General features: G+C 45.8%; 1 protein-coding gene across 1 annotated transcript in view; it reads left to right on the plus strand.

Moving 5' to 3' along the window:
- The window catches only part of Jazf1 (JAZF zinc finger 1), a 321,042-nt gene that overhangs the window by 236,868 nt on the left and 60,760 nt on the right, over positions 1 to 23,414 (plus strand). The gene's annotated exons all lie outside the window — the stretch shown is intronic.

Consider the following 23,414-nt stretch of genomic DNA (forward strand, 5'->3'; position numbering starts at 1 on the left):
TACTCAAAAATCTCCATTAAGTAATTCATAAGCCCAGCAGCTGAAGGAGTTACTCTTGCAAGTTGGGAAGAGTAGTCCAAAAGGATCGGTTGCTTTTCCCTGTCACCAACTGCCACATGCTTCAAGGCCTTCGAGTAGGGAGCTGGCTCAAATGTTAATAGGGACCTAACAGAAGCATAGGGCAGGACCCATGTCCTTCAGAGCCTGTTGCATTAGAAAATGACAGAAACAAGCTTTTCACAACTCCGTGCTCTTTGGAGTGAGGGAGGAAATCTATGACTGTAGCGTTCTGGAGGGAGAGTCATTAAGGGGCTTGCCTGCCACTGTCTTTCCATGGGGAAACCTAATAAAAATTTGTTAATGCAATGTGATTCAAAATTGCTATGAAAGTTAAGAATAACAATGCTGTGCCTAAACAAGGTGCCATGAATGTGTTTATGTTTACATTAGGCATAAGCCGTGCTGCCAATGGAGAGTTTTACCTCTCGTTGTTCAACAGTTTCAAATGTACCAGAAAATGCTGGCCATAGACTGTTGCCTAACTGAAACCAGACAGGCCAGATTTCCCAACACTACGAGGGGGAAGGAAATCCCATTCATTCAAGATGATCCGGACGTTTTCAGGGCAGCAGTCAGGTGCCACTAGGCACAGTCCAGTGTGAGTCAGTGTCACTTTTAGGTGAATCCATAACTAAAGAAAGAAGCTTTTCAAATAATACCAGAATGTGAGGTACAGTAATGTGTGGCCTCGGGCTGCATGCAGGCCCTTGCAGATTCTATTACTTACTACTTTATTTTAGGAAGAACATATCACAGGAGAGGTTTTCATTGTGGGATTCCTTGAAAAATGATTTAAGGAAAAGAAAATCTAGCTTCCAAATTGTATGTGGCCTTCTCCCAGGACATTGAGCAGCACATGGAGTGATCCCAGAAGGAAGCTGGCACTTTAATTCTACAGATGTAGAATACTAAGACATTGGGATGTTCAGCTTGCCCATGGTCACACAGAGTAGACTAGTGGCCAAGTTGGTGTTCAGAACACAAGATGGTTCCAGGTAGATCCCCTTAAATGTGTTGCTAAAGGACCTTCCCAGTGGTGACGGTTCTCTGTTCCTGTAGGTAGTAAACATAGAAAGAACTTCAATGGAGTCACAGAGAATTCCAGACTTTCCTAAGATCGAAAGAGTGCTGCAGCCTCTGCCCCTAGGGATTGTGGGAAGCTGGAGAGGGCAGTGGATCATCCTATGTGCTTACCTGAAACTCCTACATTTTGGAGGTGGGGTAGGTTGGAGGCATCAGGCCCCTGGTTGTTTCCTTGTCCCTATCTTCCTGTCTTCTAAAAGACATTATCTGAATCAGTTGGACAGAAACTTTGCCTGTTTTTGCTTTTTGCAACAACAAGAACATTCCAAAATGAGGTCTTCCTGGGGAGCTTCCCTCTCCCTCTGAGAACCCACAGTAGCACGGACTGAAAGTCAGTGTTCCTATAGAAGGTGGATGAATGCAGTCTCCTGTCTCAAAACGCTACTCTGCTGCCTCCTACCACTGAGCCTGAATCTCAAATCCCTAGGGTCAGGTCCTATAATGACACTAGGAAGAATGTAAAGATGCTTGAACAACTTGTCCCAAGAGTATCCTCTTAGCCATGCATACCCTAGCCCTCAATCTGCTTGTCTGTAAAATGGACCTCCTAATGCTGTTCCTGTCTAAATGTTACTGACCACATTGTGTGCATCTTGGGGTCTTCATCTGCACTGACAAATTCTTTGTGGAATGTGGGGTATGTGCAAGGTAGTGACTGAGATGACAGTACTGAGCTCGAGGTGTTGATGTGGTGAAGTGCCTTAGGTTTTCTGACTAGTCGGCCCCTATACGGCATTATCAGAAAGTCATCTAACTTCTTAACATGCTCCACCAGAAATTAGTCTCTTATTAGGCCAAGGGGAAAGAGCAGGCCAGGTCCTGAGTGGCTCCCTTTCACCATCTTTGTTACAGTGTCCAGGTAAAGGTATGCCCGAGGATTAGCAGCCATGAGGTAGAGCTTGCAGATCTGTGATGGAGTTCACATGAGTCTCTGGTCCCAGCTCATTTGTGATCATGTTGTCAGCTGTCATTCTCTAGAACCCAGCTACATTGTACGCTGGCATGAAGGAGCTTCTAATGCATGCCATACTGTTGCCAAACCAGCCTTTCTTGTTCAAGTGGTGACGTCAGTCCCTTTTTGAGACTCATCATGCAGTGTGGTCACTCAATTTCCAGCATTCGATGTGTGCTGGATAGTTTTGTCGACTTGACACAAGCTAAAGTTATCTGAGAGAAGGCAACCTCAATTAAGAAAATGCCTCCAAAAGGTGGGGTTGTAGGCAAGCCTGTACGGCATTTTCTTAATTAGTGATTGATGGGGGAGCCCATTGTAGATGGGGCCATCCCTAGGCTGATGGTCCTAGGTTCCATAAAAAGGCAGGCTGAACAAGCCATGGTGAACGAGCCAGTGAGCAACACCCCTCCATCAGTTTCTGCCTCCAGGTTCCTGCCCTGTTTGAGTCCCTGTCCTGACTTCCTTCAGTGGTGAACAGTGCTGTGGAAGCGTAAGGCAAATAAACAGTCTCCTCTCTTGCTTGCTTTTGATCATGGTGTTTCATCACAGCAATAGCAACCCTGACTAGAGCAGTGACGCATACCATAGCAGATCATCCAGGCTGCACACAACTAGCTTCCGAGTATTGTAGAAAACTCTTCCTCAGCACAGAGAGCTGCCACTCACGTGTCTGTCCAGAAGACAGATGCTGTGCCTCCAGTGGGCCCTGGATGTAGGAGTGGCTGAGGTCATTAGAGTCTCCTCTGGTGGGAGCTTAGCTTACTGTCCACAGGGCATAGTAGGCACATATGTCAAAATACCTATCTCCAGCTAATACAGGTCAACCTGCAAAAGTGTGAGGTGTCTCCAGGTATATATCAGTAACTCTCTCATTGTCTAAAACAGACAGAGATGGCATACTGTGTGAGAGCTGTTGCCTCAGGAACATAGGTATCTGCGTTCAGACTCATAGGACTCATAAGAGGCCGAGTGTGGCCAATGTATTTTGCCTCTTGCAGCATTATAAACATTCTAAAATGAGGCTCTCAACACTGGTGGGGGAAGAGAGGGAGGAAGAGACATGGAGAAACACCAGGCTGGTTACCAGCCCATCCCCAGGTTCAGTAAGAGACTGCCTCAAGGGAATAAGGTGGACAGTGGTAGAACAGGACACCTGATGGCCCCTTTGGCGTCAGCAGGCACATTGGTCACATATATTAAGATTTTTAAATATTTTCAGCTGTATATTTGAAATGGCCTCCAGTGGGAGTTCCTATTCTACATGGATGTGAAGTCCATATTTAGCTTAAACTTACTTGGTTTGAGTATCCTTTAGCCCTGTGGTTTCTGGTCCAAGGGGTTCTGAGGCTGAATTGCATGCCCCACTCTCCAAATTTGATGAAAGAAATGCTCAGTCATTTGCCTAAGCTGTTTTCAAAAAAATGTCCAAAATGTTTTGGGAGAATAAATTGGCAGCATATGCCAGGCAGTGGTGGCACACACCTTTCATCCCAGCACTCAGGAGGCAGAGATAGGTGGATTTCTGTGAGTTTGAGGCCAGCCTGGTCTACAGAGCAAGTTCCAGGACAGGCTCCAAAGCTACAGAGAAATCCTGTCTTGACCCCCCCCCAAAAAAGGAGCATGCTAGAGTAAGTGCATCCAGCCCTCTCAGATGGCAGCATTAAAGAAGATATCCCTGTTTCATTGTATATTCTGGCATTTGTCATTAAGTAGCTTGCTTGCTTTATAGTTAGCCATCATCCTGAGGGATGATGCTGTTTCTGTTCCTGGCCATTCTGGGGTTATGCTTATAGGGAAAGTCATCATGGTTGTGGGAGATGGGCAGTTTATATAGATATAGTTAGTTTATATAGATTTGCCCAGAAATGTACCCACTAGATTGTTAAATGAGAATGAGAAGCGTTTAATGGTATCCATTTTTTTAGGTACCTTTGGATGGCAGCAAATTGAAATAACACTAACTGCCTTCTCGCCTGCTTCAATTACAGCATGAAATGGCTGTCTAAATATTCACTTAAAAGTGTCCCCTTTCCTGCCCTCCTGAAGGAAGGGACTCTGGGCGAATGAATGTGTATGCATGGAGCAAATTCTTTTCTCCTAAACTTTTGTGAGGCTGAGAGTGTCTTTATGCTCTGGTTATAAAATCTGAGGCATTTCTGAAATACCTGCCCATCAGACCGGCTCTGGAATTGGCAGAGTATGGCCCAAGGCCTCTCCCTCCACCACAGAGCCAGCCTCCTGAAGAGGAGAGAAGGCAGTCAGTCCCTCTGCTGTTCCCCCACTGTAGGTCCATATTTCTGTATGGTGTGGCAGCCAGGCTCTGAAGCCATAGGCCACACCTGAGATGGGTCATGTAACCCTGCAGACAGGCTATCACTGCCCTAACAAAAGGTCAGGATGTTGTTGCTTTTTTCTTTGTAATTTGGAGGATGCCTGATAGAGATGCTGATTCACGCCTACGTGACAGCTAGCAATACACAGCAGACAGGTAGATGCGGATTTGACAAAACGCCATTCACCTGGTTACCTAGGAGACAGAATGCTGGTGTGTTTCCCACTCAATTTATGTTTTGGTATAAAAGCTGTTCGGAGAATAAACTAGAGGAATTCTTCAAGGTGTGAACTCAGGACTTCATGAGGGACCATTGAGAATCCCCCTCCCGATAAAGCCATGTGAGTTGTGCCTTTATTTCCGCACCTCCACGCTGGTCCAGAGAGAGTTTATGTTGGGGTCTGGTCGAGAGAAATCATTTATGGTCCCAGCTAGCACCGGACCCCTACACCCCACCCAACAAGAATGAGGCAAAAATAGTTTCCTGGGTCCATTTGTGACTTTTAGTGAATTTTAGACAGCACTTCTCACCAACCGGATCCATTCTCTCTCTGCTTCTTCCATTAACTGGTGAGTTGCGCATCCCTGCCTGATCCGTTGCATTTTATACCTTCCTTGATCTCCCTGCCTGAAATTGGTGCAGGGATTTCCCATATAAACTTAGCCCCTAAACCATACCACTGCGGTGTTAATTTCCTCCTCTGTGCTGAGGATATGCAAATATGCTAGGCTTAATCCTCATCACCTGTCCTCTGGCCAGGGCTGCCAGCAGGCAGCAGGGGAAGGAATGACCGTAAATGTGGCGGCGCCAGGCCTGGGTTGCCCCGCCAGTCCTCAGCAGCCCACATCTGCTGGGAAGCCGCCATTCCTTCCAGGCAGCCTCAGCCTCCCAGTGGGAGATAAGCTGAGCAGGGGCCTCGTCTGGCAGCCAGACTCGAGCCTGGGTGGATGGTGTGTGACTGGATTGGGATGTTTGGGATGTGCTGTGCTGGGGTCATTGCAGCCAGCAGCTGCCCTCTTCCAGCTGGGGCTGTTGACAGGTCCTGCGGAAAGCCCTTGTTTCGGAACTTAAATCTGGAAGCCCGACATTTTAATTTGGGGTTTTCATTTGAAAGTGTGGTTTTATTAGAACCAAAATCTCTGATCCATTGCCCTGAGGACATACTGGTCTTGTCTGTAGCACTGAGTGTCCTCTAGGTGAGGATGTCCCCAGACGCCCACTGAGACTACCTGGAGATGACTGCCAACAAGTGCGACCTTGGTCCTGCCCTCAGCCCCTGCCTCTCTGGTCCCCTCCAGAGCCTGTGAAAGGAGAGTGCAGCGGGCAGTCCTCCAGGCTCAGTGTGGACGACCTGGGCGAGGCGCTGATGAGAAGCCTGCTCACCTTTGCTGCCAAACCATGGTCTCTGCGCCATTCAAGGGGTTTGTAAATTACCCGAGACTCAACAACCTCACTAAAGGGGGCTATCTGGGCTAACTGCTCCCCTCCAGTGAAGGCTTTCAGCTCACTGACAGTGTTTACTCAGCATGAGGCCCAGAGTTCAGTCCCTAGAACTTCAGGGGAAAAAAAAAAAATCAATGCTCCTTACTGTTAAGAAAAAAAATTCAGTACCTTTTAGTATTTGTGCTATCTTGAAAACGTTTTGAAAAACTTGTCCTTTGGGAAGCTGTCAAATCAACTGTGGTGGCACACACCTGTCATCCCAGCAGTGTGAAAGCTGAGGCCAGACTGTGGAGTTCAAGGCCATCTAGACTGTAGTTACAGCAAGACCTATACAATAAATTGTTGTTTGTTTTGACACTGTGGTCTGGAAGAGGCCCCGCCTTCTTTTGTTTTCTTGTTTGTCTTCCAGATACTTCCTCGTTTTTATCTTTTAAAAAAATCTTTTTAAAAATATTTTTTGTTTATGTATATGTATTTGGGTGTTACACCAAGTGTGGGTTTCTGCTCCCCTGGCTAGAGTTACAGGCAGTTGTAAGTCACCTGACATGGCTGCTGGGAACTGAAATCAGGTACTCGCAAGAACAGTGAGTGCTCTCAACCCCAGACATCTGTGCAGCCCCACCCCCTCGTTTTTATCTTCCTAAGTAGCTTTCTTTCAGCAGTGTTTTATATACATCCCATCTCAAACATTTAAACCAATGCCCTGTAAATGTTCACACTAAGTTCCCTAAAACACTCGAGAAAAATCCCTGTATTTCCTAGATTGTCACTTGCTTAGGAGGAAAGCCTGGTTGAGGACATGGCGGGTATGTCCACACAGCTGATTTCTAGGTTCTTCTCCCTAGCCCAGGCATGGCACTAGTGACATCTTCTGAGAGCCACTCGGAGATTCTTCCAAACCTTAACAATTTTCAGGGTGGTAGCAATGGAAACAACATAAGATGTGAAGACAGACGTTTACAACCTGAACAAGTTAGCAAAGGAGTTCTTTTCTAAGGCCTTTTGGGACAACCATTGTCAGTCTGCCCTTAGAAAATGTCCTTCCAATGAGGTCTGACTCTGGATTTTGATAGCCACTGCTTCTCAATGGAAAGCCACGCTGGGAAGCGACTGACAAGAATATGGCCTGCAGAGGGCGCTAGAATACCATCTTTTCTGAGCCAATCCTTATAAAAAAGCAGAAACTGAGAACCTGCTGAAGGGGGAAGGGGGAAACCCAGAGGCTTCTTAATGCTTCCAGCAGTTTGCAGTCTGGTAAACAGACTAGGAATTGTGGGCAAGGCCTTCGCCCTAGTTTTGCACGGAGTGTGAGATCAGATGTCTCTGTCCAGACTCATTACTTTCTTAGCCTAGAGCTAGTTCACACAGCAGCAGGAGTCCACCAAGAAGGCATTTAATTAATGAAATTGAAACTGGTCCTTATAACACCTGATTAGTAGTAGTCAAATTTTTTCCCTTCAGTATTTCAAGTAATTTACAAAGCATTTACACATATAAATAGAAAGCTTTAAATGTTGATATTCCATAAAAAGTAAATAAAAATATTTTTATGCATTAAGACTTAATTAAGTGGCATGATTTCATGTCACAGATTTAAAACAGGGCAGGTGAGACCTGCCAACATTACTACAGCTGCGTTTTACATGAGGAAAGTAATTAAAATGGTCGTTTATGTCTTTTTCCACTTACAGGTATTTAGACTGTTCTATATTACACCATATATTTTCCCTGCAATCATATTATGGCAGTATATCTTAGCAGGCAATACCTTTGTTGTTGGTGGAGGGGGGAGGTCATTTGTCAAATGAGTTATCCTGTGCTACTGAGACGGATGGAACTGGAGTGGCTTGCTGAAGGACTTCCTCCACGAGGGAAGAGAGGCCTTGCATCTGTTCGTAAGCACCTATTTTCCCTGTTGGAACAATTAATTTTCACAAGAACAGTTTTTCTTCTATTGTCAGGAAGAAAAACAGCAGAAGGCAGAAACACTGAGACCTCACTCCTGTGTGAGACCTTATGTTTGAAGCAGGCCTGTTTCTATTGTTCATCTGGGAATATGCTAGTTCTAAAGCAAAGGAGAGCCTGCCAAGTGAGGCTGAGTGGCGGTTAGCAATGGGAATAGTGTCCTGACTTCATAGATCAAAGCTAAACTATGGTTCTCTGGAGAGAACAAACTAGATCTATCACTCTGTCCTTATTTACTGCCATTATTTATGATGACATCATAAATTATTACTTGATGAAGTTTTAATGACATACGTATTTTGTGCCCCGAGAGGCATGGGTTACCAAATGAGACTGAAGCCTCAAAATCAAGCTGCAGTCTCAGCATACTAAAGCATACTAAATGTAATGTGCAGTTCGGGGTTGGTGAGTCCCAGGTCGAGGCCAGAGGTGTTTGCCACTCCTCCAACATGAGAGAACTTCTAAGGCATCCACGTCTGTGAGTGCCCCATTGCTTGGACAGTGTGAGCAGCAGCTGAGGATTCCAAAGTACAAGCGGTCACCAATCAGGCACCTACTGGGAACAAGGAGTGAGTTCTCCTTTCTGTGCCTCATCTTTAATAGCATCATAACAGTTGAGTCTATTTCCAGTTGGTTCTGCTTTAAACAGTCGACCAGTGATTACTAACAAGCAGCACAGCTAACACTGGACAGATGCTCACCCTGCTTCTTCCTCAGTGGTCCAAGCCTCCAGGCCCAGCAAGAGTGTGGTCTCATCGTGCCGTGCCTGAGCTTGCCTTCCGGAACTCTGGGCGCCACTTTAACTTCTATAAAGCTATTATTCCATGTGCTGCCCCGTCATCACAGAGTGTGGCCACCTTGCTCTGCTGGTTATGTAACGACGACAGAATGTGCCACTCAAGTGCTTATGGCATGATTGGCAAGCTTACATTTTTCATTTACTTTTGAAACAATTAAACAGATGGTTGGCTGTTTAACTCATCACCAATTGGAGAATGAGCAAACTTAGTCTTTATCCCTTCCTGAGGTTAATTCCTCAAAATAATCAATTCCAGCTCTTAGTCATAACTTTCAGACCCAAAATATATTCCTTCCCTATGCTCAAAAATTGTAATTTAAAAACCTGCCCCAGTGAGACACTCTCCCCTACCTTCACTGGTGTTTAAAAAAGCGCTTGCCTGTGTCTCAGCACTGCCTCCCTTCTTACTAAACAGCCGTCCTGTAGTCAGCTGGACTGTTTTGCCAGCTCTGTGTGCCTGGGAAAGAGGAGCCTATGGGCAGAGAGCTGGCCGGGTGACTTTACGGGACCATGTTTAGACTGTTTGCACCAATGAAACTTGAACCAGGCTTGCGTGTCCCTTTCCAGCAATCTCTGCCATTTCTCACACTTCACAGCACTTCAGTAGCGACCCACCAGATCTCACTTTCAATCCCCCAGGTGCGTTCTCTCTCAGGTTATCACTATTCTGCTCTTAGGTTCTACTCCTTAGTTAGGTTTGAAAGCTACAGCTAACGGGTTACCTATAGTCAATTTATACAGGAAAAAAAATGGAAATTTGCATAGTTGGCAAATATTGCCACAGCTCCACTTAATGGAGCAGTGACGTGATTGCCAGCAAGTGTGTTGTCAGCTCCACATGCTCTGAAGAGCAGCACAGGCTCAGGACTGCCTGGCTGGGGCAGTGATGCAGAAGAGTCCAAGCACTAGAGAATACGGGCTGCTCCAGTCCTCAGCCACTGCCCTCTGTCAGGCTGACATCCTCCTCTGTGCTAATATTGCAGAGATGCCGACCACATGACCTCTGCCCTTACAAGTCTCTTGTCCTCCGGGGAAATACTATTAGCATGCATAGGAAAATAGAAATGAGCAAGTGATGAATTCTGCGACCTTCTCATGGTTGGAAGTGGTGCTCACACACAGAGGGAAATGCTGGCTGGAGTGACGGTAGAAGTATTGCTTGAGTCAGAGGGTGAAGGATCATTGGGATTTTTTTTAATTGAACTAAAAGTGAAAAAACAAACTTTATATTTTTACAGCCTTGATGTTAGTTCAGGTGTGCTTGCCAATACTGCAGCAACAAATAATCTCTAGCTCTCAGTGACAAGAGTTTGCTCTCTTAGTGGGCCCCAGAGCTCACTTCAAGATGTTCCAGTACTTTCAGCCTCGCAAGAACTCTGCCTGCTAGACCCATGTTCTGGACACCTGTGTCAGGAAGAAGCGTCGTTAGCGTGTGCATGTCACTGACCACGATCAAGCCACATGCTGTATCTCATCCCAAGGGAATGAAGACGTGCTGACCCATCATATGGCAGCAAAGTGGAGAGCCAGAATCCTTGGGAGGTAGCATCAGCGCCTGTCACCACCCCCTGTAGCCTCTTCAGGGAGGATGAAATCCTTGGTAGGCCCAGTGAGTGAACGCAGAGTTTACACTAGCAAGCATGACCTATCGGTCCTACCGTGTGGGGACCCTAAAATAGTCTTCTCAGATCCGGCCTCTACTAGAAAACACCTTTGGCCTTCCCATCTGTGGGTGCCTCAGTGTCTCGCTGAAATGTCAGCAAAGAGCAGGTCATTAACTGCGTCACGAATTTCTGTTCCAAACTCTTCTCTTCTTTGAATTCTCTGAAGGTTATGTGTTCAGGCCACAAATCTTGGATAATCTAAATTCATTGGTTCTCATGCCAACATTATCCACATCACCTTTTAACATTCTGGAGGTGATAAATCCTGTACTAATGAAGTTATTTGCAGCAAATATACCCTAGCTGTGGAACAAATTTCTTGCTTTTCTACAAGACTCAGGAGATGTTGTCCTCTGAGGACAGAGACTCAGATCAGTGCTAGCCTGTTCTACCTGAGGCCCCTCTGTGGCTGTTTGCTGCTTTTCCATCTCTGTGCAGTTTTTTGTCAAAGTGCTTATGCCAAAGTGTTCCAGATCCAGAGAACAACATTGAGAAGACTCGGTTTCTTGTCTGGGCCCCAACATATGAAGTCCAGAGGTTCTTTACTCCCTTAAGAGTTTAAAAACCCAAAACAGTCCTGTAGCTCCCATGTCACTACGGAACCAGTTGTGTGAACCGGGAACTGGTCTAGAGAGTTAAAATCACACACACACACAGAGAGAGAGAGAGAGAGAGAGAGAGACAGAGACACAGACAGAGACACAGACATGGGTCACTGTTGATACAAGAATGCCAAATGCCAAACTTTATTGTGCTCAGGTGCAGCTTATATAGAGATCCTTAGCTACGCCCAGCTCTGGGGATCTTTCAGCTGCAGGCCCACTAGCCTGCCATCAAGGTTTTGTGCTCAGAGCAGCTGCAGGCAAAGTAAGTCAAGGGGCCAGGGATCTGTAGCCCCCAGCAGAGGAGTCAATGGCTTGAAGAAAGCTTCTCTACTAATATGCAAATCTCTCCTACCTCCCTCTGTCTCCAGACATGCCTGAAGGATGTGAGGAAATGCTGGCCATCAGAACTGTGACACAGACATTTTGCTGGCACCTATATGTGTGTTTGGAGGAGCAGATGAGTCTGAAGAGCTGGTTGAAACCATTCAAAATGCACAGAAAGCCTAAATATATTTTAAAAGAAGGCATATAAAGCATAAGGCCCCCTGTGCCTGTCGTAAACATTGTAATACCCCTAAAAGCCTTTCTGGGGTGAGTTCTCCCTCCATCTTAGTCATTAAAGCAAAGGTTCCTACTCCTTCCTAAGATTGCATTGGCCCCAGTGTCTCCCTCACAGTGTCGCCCCTGTGGGTGACTCTGACTTTATCTCCTCTTGCCACCCTAAATCCCCTTGGTGTATTTTAAAACCCCATCATTGCCTTTTTGTAATTTCTGCTCAGTTGGTTGGCTTTGTTTTTGTTGTTTTATTTGTTTTCTGTCAGGGGACCAGGGCCTCTTGTACTTTTCTCACAGGGCCAAACTGCCTTGTACCTAGTAGATAGCTAACTTTGTCAATGACGCATTGTTAAAATGTGTCTTCATCAAGGGAAGAATGTTCAAATGTTTAGAAGTATCAAGCAAGTGACATGAATCAGCAAACCTGACTATGTTCTAGAATAATAGAGAAAGAGTTTAAGAGCCCATAGCGCTTCTGCGAGACATGGGTGGATGTTTCTCTTCAGCTCCTTATTGTCTCTGTGTAGGAGTTTGTGCCCACCAATAGAAGAACTAATGCTCCTTAAGAGAACCTAGAGCCTGGATCGTTGTGAGACTTGTCATATCTCATTCTGGGATCAGGCACTCGGTGGGCCACGTGTTGGTGACCTTTGGCCTGAGAGTAGCCATTAAAAACTTTTTGTTAGCCGGGTGGTGGTGGCACACGCCTTTAATCCCAGCACTCAGGTAGGCGGATCTCTGTGAGCTCAAGGCCACCCTGGTCTTCAGAGCTAGTTCTAGTTCTAAGACAGCCAGGGCTAAACAGAGAAATCCTGTCTTCAAAAACAAAACAAAACAAAAACCAAGTATTGGAGTGCACTCATGGGAAGTGCAGCCCTTGCTTCCCTGAGTAGTGAGTGAACTCAGCACCTTCCTGTCCTTGAATCAACTGTAACCCTGTTTACAGGGCTAAAGTGGGGGAACACCTTGCTCTCACCCTTTGCCCTTAATGAGAATTGGCTTTTCCTTTCTCCAAAGCACCACTAAATGTTGCCTCTGAATGTCAGCAGCAAGCCTTCCTTAGACCGAGTGTCCTTCTGAGGTTCTATTTTATGAACTCATTCCCTGGAGAATTCCAGCTCACTACAAAGCACAGGAGGTGTGTGGTTCTCTCCAGTGTCCCTACAAGTGTGCCCATGCACCCACTTAAATTGTTTAAGGTGCAGGGATAAGCAGGTTAAGAGCATAGAGTTCTCAATGAGAACTGGCTTAGAATCAATCATCTCTTATAAGAACCCAGGTATTCACTAGGTAATATTTTACTGTTATCTGAATAGTCAATAAATTAGATCCATCCTGTCTCAAATTTAATAGCTGCCTTATTAACCAAAATTGAGTATTAATATAAAGTCAACATATTTACTGCCCTTCTTCAGTGGGAATGATTTTCATTATTCATTACTCAATTACTTCTGCAGTAAAAATAAATGAGTTATGATTTGTTGTGGATGAACACGTTATTAAATTAATGGCTTGTTTCAAATGTAAAACTTTGCAATTCACTTTATCTGGACAATAAACCTGCTATAATCAGAACAGTAAAACCCACTCTATTTTTAATTACTCTACAATAATATATTGTCATATACCTGGAGTATGAAAACTCCAAGTCGTAGTCATGGTCAAATTACGCAGCAACCCCAGTGAATGATGTAACAACCCACAGAAAATCTGTTGTTAGCTGCAAGCGGAACCGGGTTCACTGTCTACTGCCCTGTGCTGAAGTCAGGCTGAGCTCAGCTGGAAGAAGACACGCGTTAACCAAGGAAAATGCATCTGAGAATTGGAAATATGGCAGTAAATGGAATCGGTGGCCACCTCATGGATGTAGCATTATGGAGATTCCCTGATTTCAGCAAGGCAGGAAGCTTGATGTTCTCCATGTTTATTTCATAATTACTCCATAAAATCCAAATGAAAGTTGTTGTTACCCATAATTAATGACAGTTTAATAAAAAAGGAGGGAGTCTGGCAGATGGCAGTTATTTTTTAATAGGGCCTACGTGAAGGAGTTGGCCTCACAGTAAACTCTTGGCCAGGATTTGTAGCTGAGATGGCTAGCGGGTTGCCATCTTATGGGTCCACTGAGGCTCTGCTGTGCTTGCTCCAGTCAAGATTCTTCATGTAAGTGGGTGCTCTGGCTATGAAACAAGACAAAACAACAAGTGATCCCATTAGCATGCCAGTCAGTGCCTTCCCTAGGATAGAGGAGTTCTATGTGTGTCTTTAGGGCCTTAGTCCTAGAGCAGTGGTTCTCAATCTTCCTAATGCTGTGACCCTTTAATACGTTCTTCATGTTGTGATGTCCCCCAACCAAAAAATTATTTTCTTTGCTAGCTTCATAACTACACTTTTGCTACTGTTATAAATTATAATGTAATTTCTGTGTTTTTCCTATGGGCTTAGGCGACCTCTGTGAAAGGTCATGTGACCCAAGGGGCTTGCAGCCCACCGGTTGAAAACACTGGTCTATGGACAAGGGGCCTGAGCTAGATTCAAGAGTGAAGAGATGGGTACAGCAGGAAGGAACCCTGTTATGGTGGAAGTTATTCTCTTCTGTCCTTTTAAGAAGTGGGAGGGAAGGAAGAATGGCAGTTAATGCTAGCCATAGGCACTCTCCTGGACTGGAGAGCAGATTTTTTCCAGTTTTATAACTGGCCGGAGGGCTACTTGAAGTACAGGCAAACATAGTTCACAGCTTCAGGACTTAGTGTGTCCCCTGCTCCACCCATCATCGTTCTGTGTTTCGAGCCTCATCTTATTTATAACCTGCTCCGGGTCACGCACTTGAGGACCTTTTGTGCCTCCTATGCCGGCTGCCAGCAGGACATGGAGCAGAGTCCCCCTTAGCTCTCCTCCACCTCCCTAAGGCCATGGGCAGCAAGACCTGTAACTTCCTGTTCTTTCGGAACTAATGGAAATAAAGAATGGGCAACCCTTCTCCCATGTCACAGCTAAAACCAAAGCTGAGAGGGGCTGACACAGACACAGCTGGGCTGGGTGGATGCAGGTTTCTCTTGTCTGCGCGCTCCCCTCGCTGCCACCTCCCTGAGAAGGAGTGAGAGCCAGTGTCCTTCAGTCAGAGCGGGAGGGTCGCAGTTCAGAAATGACATGGTATGTATTGCTTAAATTTAAGGGTAAGGGGAGTCTGGAAGGTTCCAGCAGTGGGCTGAACATCTCCTGAAGATTTGAATCTGGCAGGAGGTGGGAGTCAGGGGAGAATGGGTTTGAGCTGCACTCTGATGAAGAGCAAGGGAATTAATGCAGAAGGCAACTAACTGCTGTAGTCTTGGTGCCTTCGGGTGACCAAACCTAACAAGCTCCCTCCACGTGTGGGCTCTTCTCATTCATAGCAAAGATAAGCCAGGCCTTAGGAAAGACCTCACTGGCCCAAAAAATGAGGCCTTCTCTGATATCATAGAGTCCCCCCCCCTTTTTTTAATGAAGTGTGTGGTTAGAAAAGTTTTTTAAATTTTTAAAACAAAACCAAAAATGTATAAGCTGTTCTGTAATGAATGCCCCCGCCCCCCATTCCACTAGGCCTGATGAGGAAGCCGTGTCCCACAACCTCAGCCTGTGAATTAACTCCTTCAGAGAAACTGCTAAGTGGCCCCCAGCATCCTCAGAGATACATTGTTTCCTCACAAAATCCCCGTGGTCTGCCAGGGAGTGATGTCGACTGGAGAAAGTCTGAGTGATCTCATAAATGAGGCCAGGACCACTGTGTAATTCAGCAGCACTGATTGCTAGGGAACGCAGCCTGTGCCAGTCACAGGCCAGGATGGGGCAATGGTGGCCGCACTGCTCCCTCTCTGGGCTTTCCCAGTTTGAATAGGCAACCCTGGCATTTTGTCTGACTAATTCCAGCTTTCCATGAAGAAACATGAATTCCTCTGCTAAATCTTGCACTGTGTCCTTAGGGCCGCAGGAGGTGTGAATAGCCACCAAACTTGTAAATTACAGTGACTTTTCAAGTTTCTTTGCTTGTTGTAACCCTCACTTGATCTCAATGTCTTGCTGGCTCCTCTGTCACCACCCCTGACCTGGTTTCAGTTGTCCTTGCTGTGATAAAATACCCAAGAAAGCAACTTAGAGGAGAAAGCGTCTGTCTTACCTCACAGTTCCACGTTCCTCTGTCTGCAGGAACCCGAAACAGCTGGTCGTGGCTGCAGTGAAGGGCAGAGACAGAGAGGATGAGTGGATGCTGTGCTCAGCTCAGTGTCTCCTTTCTTAGAATCCCTGCCCAAGGAATGGTGCCACCTCCAGGGGGTGGATCTCCCCACCTCAGTTAACGTAATTTAGACAATCCCCACCCGCCCTCACAAGCATGCTCACAAACCAACTTAACCTAGACAGTCTCTTGTAAGACTCTCCCAGGTGACTCTAGAATGTATCACATCAAAAGTTAAAATGAACAATTCCCTGTAAAGAAAATGCCCCATTTTGGTACAGATGGAGGAAATCTTCTCTAAGCCCCACCTACCCTGTAGTAAGGAGCTGTTGGCAGTGATAGCTGCAGGGGGAGGGAGGATCATTCTTTCAGGCTGTCCCCACTAGTAGGTTTCCCATGCTCCCGCAGATGACCTCAGACCTGGGCACTTAGCGCATCTTCCTAAAAAGAAGCAGCAGCAGCACCCGAGGAGGACTTGCTGAAGGGGACATAGAAGGGGCTGGAGGAAGTGTGGAGGGTCTGATCATGTTTCGTTATATACATGTATGAAATTCTCAAGAATAGGGAAAATTTTAATAAACAACCAAGCAACATGCTTTATAAGAACTGTTGAGAACATCCGTTCTGTCTTTAAATAAACAACACACCGCAGGTGCTCCCTGCCTCACCTACAGTCATTGGCAGGTGGGTGGAGTTCCTTTCGAAATGGGGAGCGCTAAGGCTCCTTCATCCAGAGTACAGAGGACCCAGGAAGCTGGCCTGGGGTTTTTCCCACGCTCTCCAAGGGTAAACAAGAGTTTGGTTTCAGGTTTTACAAGATTAAGGTCAAAGGCATGCACAGAATTTTCACTCTGATAAGGATGATAAGCAGAAGATTAGATGTCTCCTGTCTCCCGTGGGTAAGAAATCCAGGGTCAGATAAGTTCATGTAGAATCATCTGGCTGATGGGAGGTGAGTGAAAGCCTGGCTACGTTTCTGTTCCTGATCCCAGCACGAGGAGCCAGTGTTAGAGTTCCACTGTGTGTGTGTGTGTGTGTGTGTGTGTGTGTGTGCAGTGGGTACGCATGTGTACCTGTGAGCACACTCCCTTACACACATGGAGGCCAGAGGTCAGTGTCAAGTGTCTTCCTCTCTCTTTTAACATTAATCTTGAGACAAGGTCTCTCATTGATCCTCGGGGTGGCCTTTCCACTAGGCTGGGGTAACCATCCATCTTCCCCCTACCAACGGCACCATACCCAGCTTTTCCATGGATACTGCTGAACTGAATCCATGCCCTTAGTGTTTACACAGCAAGTATTTTACCCACTGAGCCTTCTCCTCAGCTCCAGAGTTCTTGTTTTTAACGTAGTTTGTGGGCAATTTGAAATTAAATTTCTGCTACTTCTTCCTGACATTTTCCCGTACTCCTGTGCTTCACCCAGGCTGGAAGACATGCCTGCTGTGCCTTGCTTTTGCTTGTTCTTGTTTGCTGGTCTTGGAGTTTTGAATCAGGATCCCTGTATCCCACGCTGGCCTTGAGCTCATAAGTTCTTACATCAGCTCCCCCCCCCCCCAAATGATGAAGATTACAGAAAGAGCCATCATCCCGGCCATGAAGAAAAACACATCTTTGTGGAAAATGCTAGATAAACAAATAAATGTGTTTTTCATTACAAGAGGAATCTTGGGGGCTAGGGACTTAGCTTTGTGGGGAAGAGTACTCTAAAAGGCAAGAGGACCTGAGTTCAAATCCCAGCGCCATGTAACAAGCTGAGTGTGGCTGAACATCCCAGTGACTCCAGCACTGAGGGAAGGCAGGGCCCAAGGGTGCTCTACCAGCAAACCAGGCTGCAAAGCTAGGCTTCTGGTCCAGTGAAAGCCCTGGCCAAAGGCAGAAAGTAAGGCAGAGAGCCGTGGAAAGAAAACACCTGGCATCTCTCTGGCCTCCATGGGAACACAGACAGACACAGACATGCAATTGTCTTTGCAAACAAACAACACACACGGAAAAAATAATTTTATATTGAATATAACCTGTGTCCCCAAATATTCATAAAAATACAAAAATAAGGTGTTAAGCCTTTTAAAAGAAAGTGTAAGAACTACTTCTCTGTGGAATAATTTGGAGGGCTCTTGTTCCTCTGAAGAAATGTGGGTGTCCCCCAGACTTGTCCTCAGCTGTCATCCTACCTTTCCATGCTTGCCCTTCACATTCCCTCCTCCAGTGTGGACCTGTTTGTTCACACCCTAGAGTCTCAGCACCACTTAAGTCTCAGTGCTTCCAAACACAACTCTTAGCAGTCGAAACAGCACAGTGGATGGAGCTTGCTGTGGTGGGAGAAAGTCCCCTTTCGGTACTCATTCCCACAGGCCCAGCTGATACATGTGGAAAGCTACACTGGTTGATGGCAGAGGGCTTACCAAGCATGCACAAAGCCATGGGTTTGATCCCAGCACTGCATAAACTGGGTGTGGTGACAAAATTCTTGTACCCTCAGCATGGGAGGTGGAGGCAAGGAGGATCAGGAATTCTGATCATCCTTTTCTACATAAAGATGATGAGATTGAAGATCATTCTGTCTCGGGGGTGGGAACACCTTGTATGGTATGCACTAAATCAACCTCTTTAAAATCCTCCATCTGGGACTGGAAAATGGCTCAGTGGTTAGCACCCTTGCCACTATTGCACAGGACCCAAGTTCAGTTCCCAGAAGCCATGTGGGTGGTTCACAACTTCCTGCAACTTCAGAATCTCCTTGGGCATTCATGTGTTGATGTAAAGCCCAAATCTTCTCTCTTCCTTCTGCAATATTCATGACTCAGTCTGGCTATTTTAAGACTGAGTCAACACACACATGATAGGGAATACATAAGAACCAGTGTAGATTTAGACTGCTGAGTTAGAGGTTTACTTATTTAGGAATGTTTCTGAGCTATTCTCTGCAGCAGGAACAATATGAGAAGTGCCTTTTGGGGCCTTAAAAAAAAATTTTTTTTATTGGGTCCCTTGGAATTATTTGAGTTAGAGTATTTTGTCTTGTTCCCAAGCCATAACAGGAGTGGGGAAATGCCTCTGAGGCTCACTGTTTGGGAAGTACAGAAAGATGTTTCTCCCCACAAAATGGCCATGGCTTCAGGGAGACATTCAGAGATTGGAGCAAGCAGCTTGTTTTCCTTTTGAAAACACGACGGAGAGGCTGCAGGTCACCAGACATGGCCTGTGTGTTGTGTGCCAAAGTATCCACGAGCTTGAGCTGCCCCATAGGAAGTCTGGGCCTGGCTCATTCCTGTGCCGAAGTGGGCCTTTAAAAGGTGGTGGCATGCTTTTAAATTCTGGCTGCAATCCATTAAAGCTTTAATGAACACTAATTAGGAATCTGGGGTAATCAGTTTGGCCTGAAATGGAGGCCTGTGGATGCGGTGAAGAAAGGCTCTGCTAACTAAACCAGCGGGATGAACGGTATTGTGGGGCCTTGCTTTGGGGGAGCAGCTGATGGTGTGGGTTAGTGACTGCCTTGAGCATGCAAATGAGGCCTGCTGGCCCCGCAGAGGAGCTGGAGCCCCGCCACACACTTCAGTAACAGTTAAACATAGTGACATTTTTTAAAAGTTTAAACGCCCTGCTCTTTTTCTTCAAATCACCTATAAATTCCCCTTATTTATAGAGCCTGTTATGGGTGAAGCATGTGGGGTTTAAGGTGGCTAGGGGAATCTTGTGAAATACAACTCAAATTCAAAGGATTACTAATAGTGGCTTTGGGACATTCCTTTTGCTCCTCAACTTAAAGAACAGCGAAAGTCCCACCACGCAAGGCAGAGCAGCCTCCCTCCCATCTGCACTGCAGCAGAGCCTCCATTCCTGATGAACATTCCTGGGAGCCGTTGACTCAGATAGTCCGGATGAATGAGCCTTCAGCAGAACTCAATGATGTAGACACCAGCAGTGCTCACACTTAGCAAGCCGTGCAGTTTTGTTTTAGCACTGTGCATCCCTGTAGTTATGCCACACAACGTCTTACTCGATTTTAGAGGCTGCACTGAAATCTTCTCCCTCGGTCCCTTTCCCTGTCTTTTATTAGTAGAGTATTTTTATACCCCATGTATTTTTAAAGCACTTAGTGAACACAAGTGAAAATATGTGAATGATCGATAACTGCAATCAAGAAAGGGAGAAATTCAGTGAAAAGAAGGCAGACGTCTGGTGTGCAGCCATCGCAATAGGGTTTGTGCATTTTAAAAACTTCTCTACTACCAAATGCCCCCAGCTGTCGCTGCTGTCAGCCGCTTGTCCTCTCCGCACCCAGCACATACATGTGGTTTAGCTTGTCAAGGGATTTCTCCACCAGAATTCCTCATCAGGAAGAGGGAAGAGATGGAGGGAACAGTCACGTTTCTTAAAAAAAAATGAAGATTATTCACATGTGTGCTTCCCTGAGTGACTGAACACCTCGGTGTTCCTGAGAGTCCAGCCTCTGGAAAACAGAACACCACAGGCAAAGAGCATACTTATAGGAACTTGAAAGATCAAATTTGGCTTTTATAGCAATTCTGGGTGACACAGCAACCCATCTGCAGACAACAACTTGTTCTGGTGTTGAAGAGATTGGCTCTGTGGGCAGAAAAGGGCTACAAAGGGCAAAGGGGACATAAAAGCAGATTGGCTCAAATTCTTTTCCTTGCAGGGTTAAGCAGAGGGGACTCTCATCCTAAGGTTCAGGGAAAGCCATCTCAAGCCATCTCATTTGCCTGCCTAGTAAGCTGCCTATTGTATGGAAGACTGCTGTTCAAGGGTCAGCTGGATTAGTGTCACCTAGCAGGAGTAGTCACTACTCTCTGGCTTGGTCTGGTCTTCTGGAGCCTAATGCAGGAGTTCAGTCCAAAACAATGGCCTCCCATGAATATGATTTAATACTCTTTAGAGCAATTAAACTGAAACTCTTGCAATAAAAAGGGGGGGGAATCCCTTGGAAAAAATGTAAGCCCCTGAGTCCTGTGAACTGAGGTCTGTAAGTCTCAGACGCTCACATGCATTCTCTATATTGAGGGGTAGCCCATGCGTGGAGTCTACCTTACCCCCAATAGAGTTTCACTGTCTAAGTGGATTCATCCATTTAAGAAAGCATCCTCTTACAGCTGGATAGATGGTCCAGAGGTTAAGAGAGGCTTGCTATCCTTCCAGACCACCTGAGTTCAGTTTCCTAGCACCCACATCTAGTGACTCACAACTTCCAACTCCAGCTCCAAAGGGCCCACTTCTGTCCCTGTGGACATGCACACATACAACATACGCTCACACACATGCACACGAGAACACATAAATAAGATTTTAAGAACAAAAACATGCTGTTAATGTCACATTATTTCTAATAATCCATTGCTGTAAACTCGACATAGGTCAACACATAGGCACAAAAATAAATTCCATATGATGTCAGAGGCTGGGTTTGTCCTGTTTCCTGTTAGAGCAGTGATTCTCAAACCTTCCTAATGCTGTGGCCCTTTATCACTGTTCCTCATGTTGTGTGACCCCAAATTAATAACATCATTTTCATTGCTACTTCATAACTATAATTTTACTATAGTTATAACTGTAATTTTACTATGAGTCATAACACAAATGTCTGATATGAAGGCTATCTGATATGTGACCCCTGTGAAAGAGTTGTTGACCCCCAAAGGGGCCATAACCCCCAGGTTCAGAACCAGTGTTCAAGGCAAATCATGACTGGTTCTGCAGTGAAGGAGATGGGAGTTAGTTTGGGAAGAGAAGTGGGCAGCTCACAGCCGGGGCAGCCATGAGCAGAAAGGACTTGACTATTCATGTTCGTTTCTAGGAGGGCTGGGGTATTCATACTAACTCTGGGAAAGAGAAGAAACTTTCAGTGTGCATATTACATTTATACACAGCTCCAGATATACCTAGATACAAGCTCCCCCTAGCAGAGGTCTGACTGTGATAGCGATTTTCAATGAAGTATGTTGAGACAGGACTTAAGGGTAATCCGTGGCAGACTGATCTCCATCTTGGTGGTCACTGGTCTCACTCCATTTCCTTGCTTCCATGTCATTGTTCTAACCAGACCCTCAGTTCCTATTTCTGTAATACGTTCATGAGTGATGCTGTCTGCTTCGTGCTCTGTTTGCCTTTGGGGCAGCTCTGGTTTGACGCATATCCAGCTTTTTCTCTCAGGCATTGAGTCTGCCATCTTAGTCTTCTGTAAAGTAATGCCAGTTCAATTATGCATAGGCTGAGACTCAGTAGAACTGCCAGTGGGTAGGAATCACCCCTTTTCAGCTGTGTGGCACCTCTCTCGGCAGTGGTGGCTACCCAGGTGGGAGACTGTGGGGATTGGAAAAAGAAAACAGCACAGACGAGGACGCATGAACTGTTGGCCACGCTGCGTGGGCAGAGCTCACGGTGACTGGCACTGAGCCACCATACTGTATACAAAATACACTGGCGGGCTCCTATGGAAGAATCCTCCACCGTCTCATTGTTAGCCCCTCTCCCTTCTTCACGTGGCATTTCACCAACCTCTGAGATACCACTGAGAACCCACCTTGGGGCTGGTAACTGAGAAAAAAAAAGGCATCCACCTAAGTCCAAGTTTATACAGTGTGAGCATTTGTGTGTGGAAATTGGAACCTTCTCGTTGAAAATTTAGCTCCATACCTCAGCTCTTCTTCCGAACTAGGTAGCATCCCCTGCAAGTGACTTTCTGTAGGAATTGCCCAACCGTATGGCTATGCCTCTTACAAAAAGCTTCTCATAATCCCAGGGTGAAGGTCAGGCGAATCAGCATTCATAGAAATGCCGTGCCCATGAGATGCCCCTGATGGGTACTTCTAAGCGGGCCAGGGCTTCTCAAGGGTTCACCTCCTAAGGTCTTGACAGCAGCTTCTATGAGATCTTGGGATCGTGTCTGGTTTGTAATAAGAGACCCAAGTCCAGAGAGAGTCAATTTTTCAAGGCTCAGAAAACCAACCAAATCAGATTAGGAATATGCCTCCAGATTGTGTTTTTCAGCCAGCAGGCAGTGTTGCATGTATGCTGCATACAGACTGTAAACAAAACTCCAGGAGATCCTAGATCCAATTTCTTTTCTCCCATTTTTTAAACTTTTTTCCACTAGGGCAGTAGTGGCCGCATGCCTTTAATCCCAGCACTTGGGAGGCAAAGGCAGGCAGATCTCTGTAAACTTGAGGTCTACAGTTCCAGGGCAGCCAGGGCTATACAAAGACACTCTCTTGAATGAATGAATGAATGAATGAATGAATGAATGAATAAAATGAAATAAATAAAATAAACTTCCAGTTTATGGGGAGAATTATACCACATCTCATTAGCTGTGTTAGCCAATTTAGTTTACTGTCGGAGGAGAAACGGGAAACTCAGAAGCCATTGGTAGTTCATACACAAAATCTCATAAACAGCAGGTTCTTTGTGTCCATTGGTTTTTACGTGAATGCCAAATTAACAATGAAACCCATGTGTAAGGAGCAGCTACCGCTGTTCCCAGTTCAGAGGAAGCTGGGTTGGGGGCAGGCAGTTTGCAAAGGGAGGTCTGCCTTCCAAGCCCAGGGCTGTTGCTGGAGCCTTAGAACTCTTTCTTTTATTCTTAGCATCAACAATGAAAAAGATCATATTTTAATTTAGTTGTGGCTAAAGTAAATAAAAAGTAAATTACTTCCCTGATAATTTATGTTCACCTGTGACTTCTGAGGGTGGTTTCTGTACCCCAAGGGAGCCAGTACTTTC

Source organism: Arvicola amphibius, chromosome 2, assembly GCF_903992535.2.
Source record: "Arvicola amphibius chromosome 2, mArvAmp1.2, whole genome shotgun sequence".
Classification (NCBI taxonomy): Eukaryota; Metazoa; Chordata; class Mammalia; order Rodentia; family Cricetidae; genus Arvicola; species Arvicola amphibius.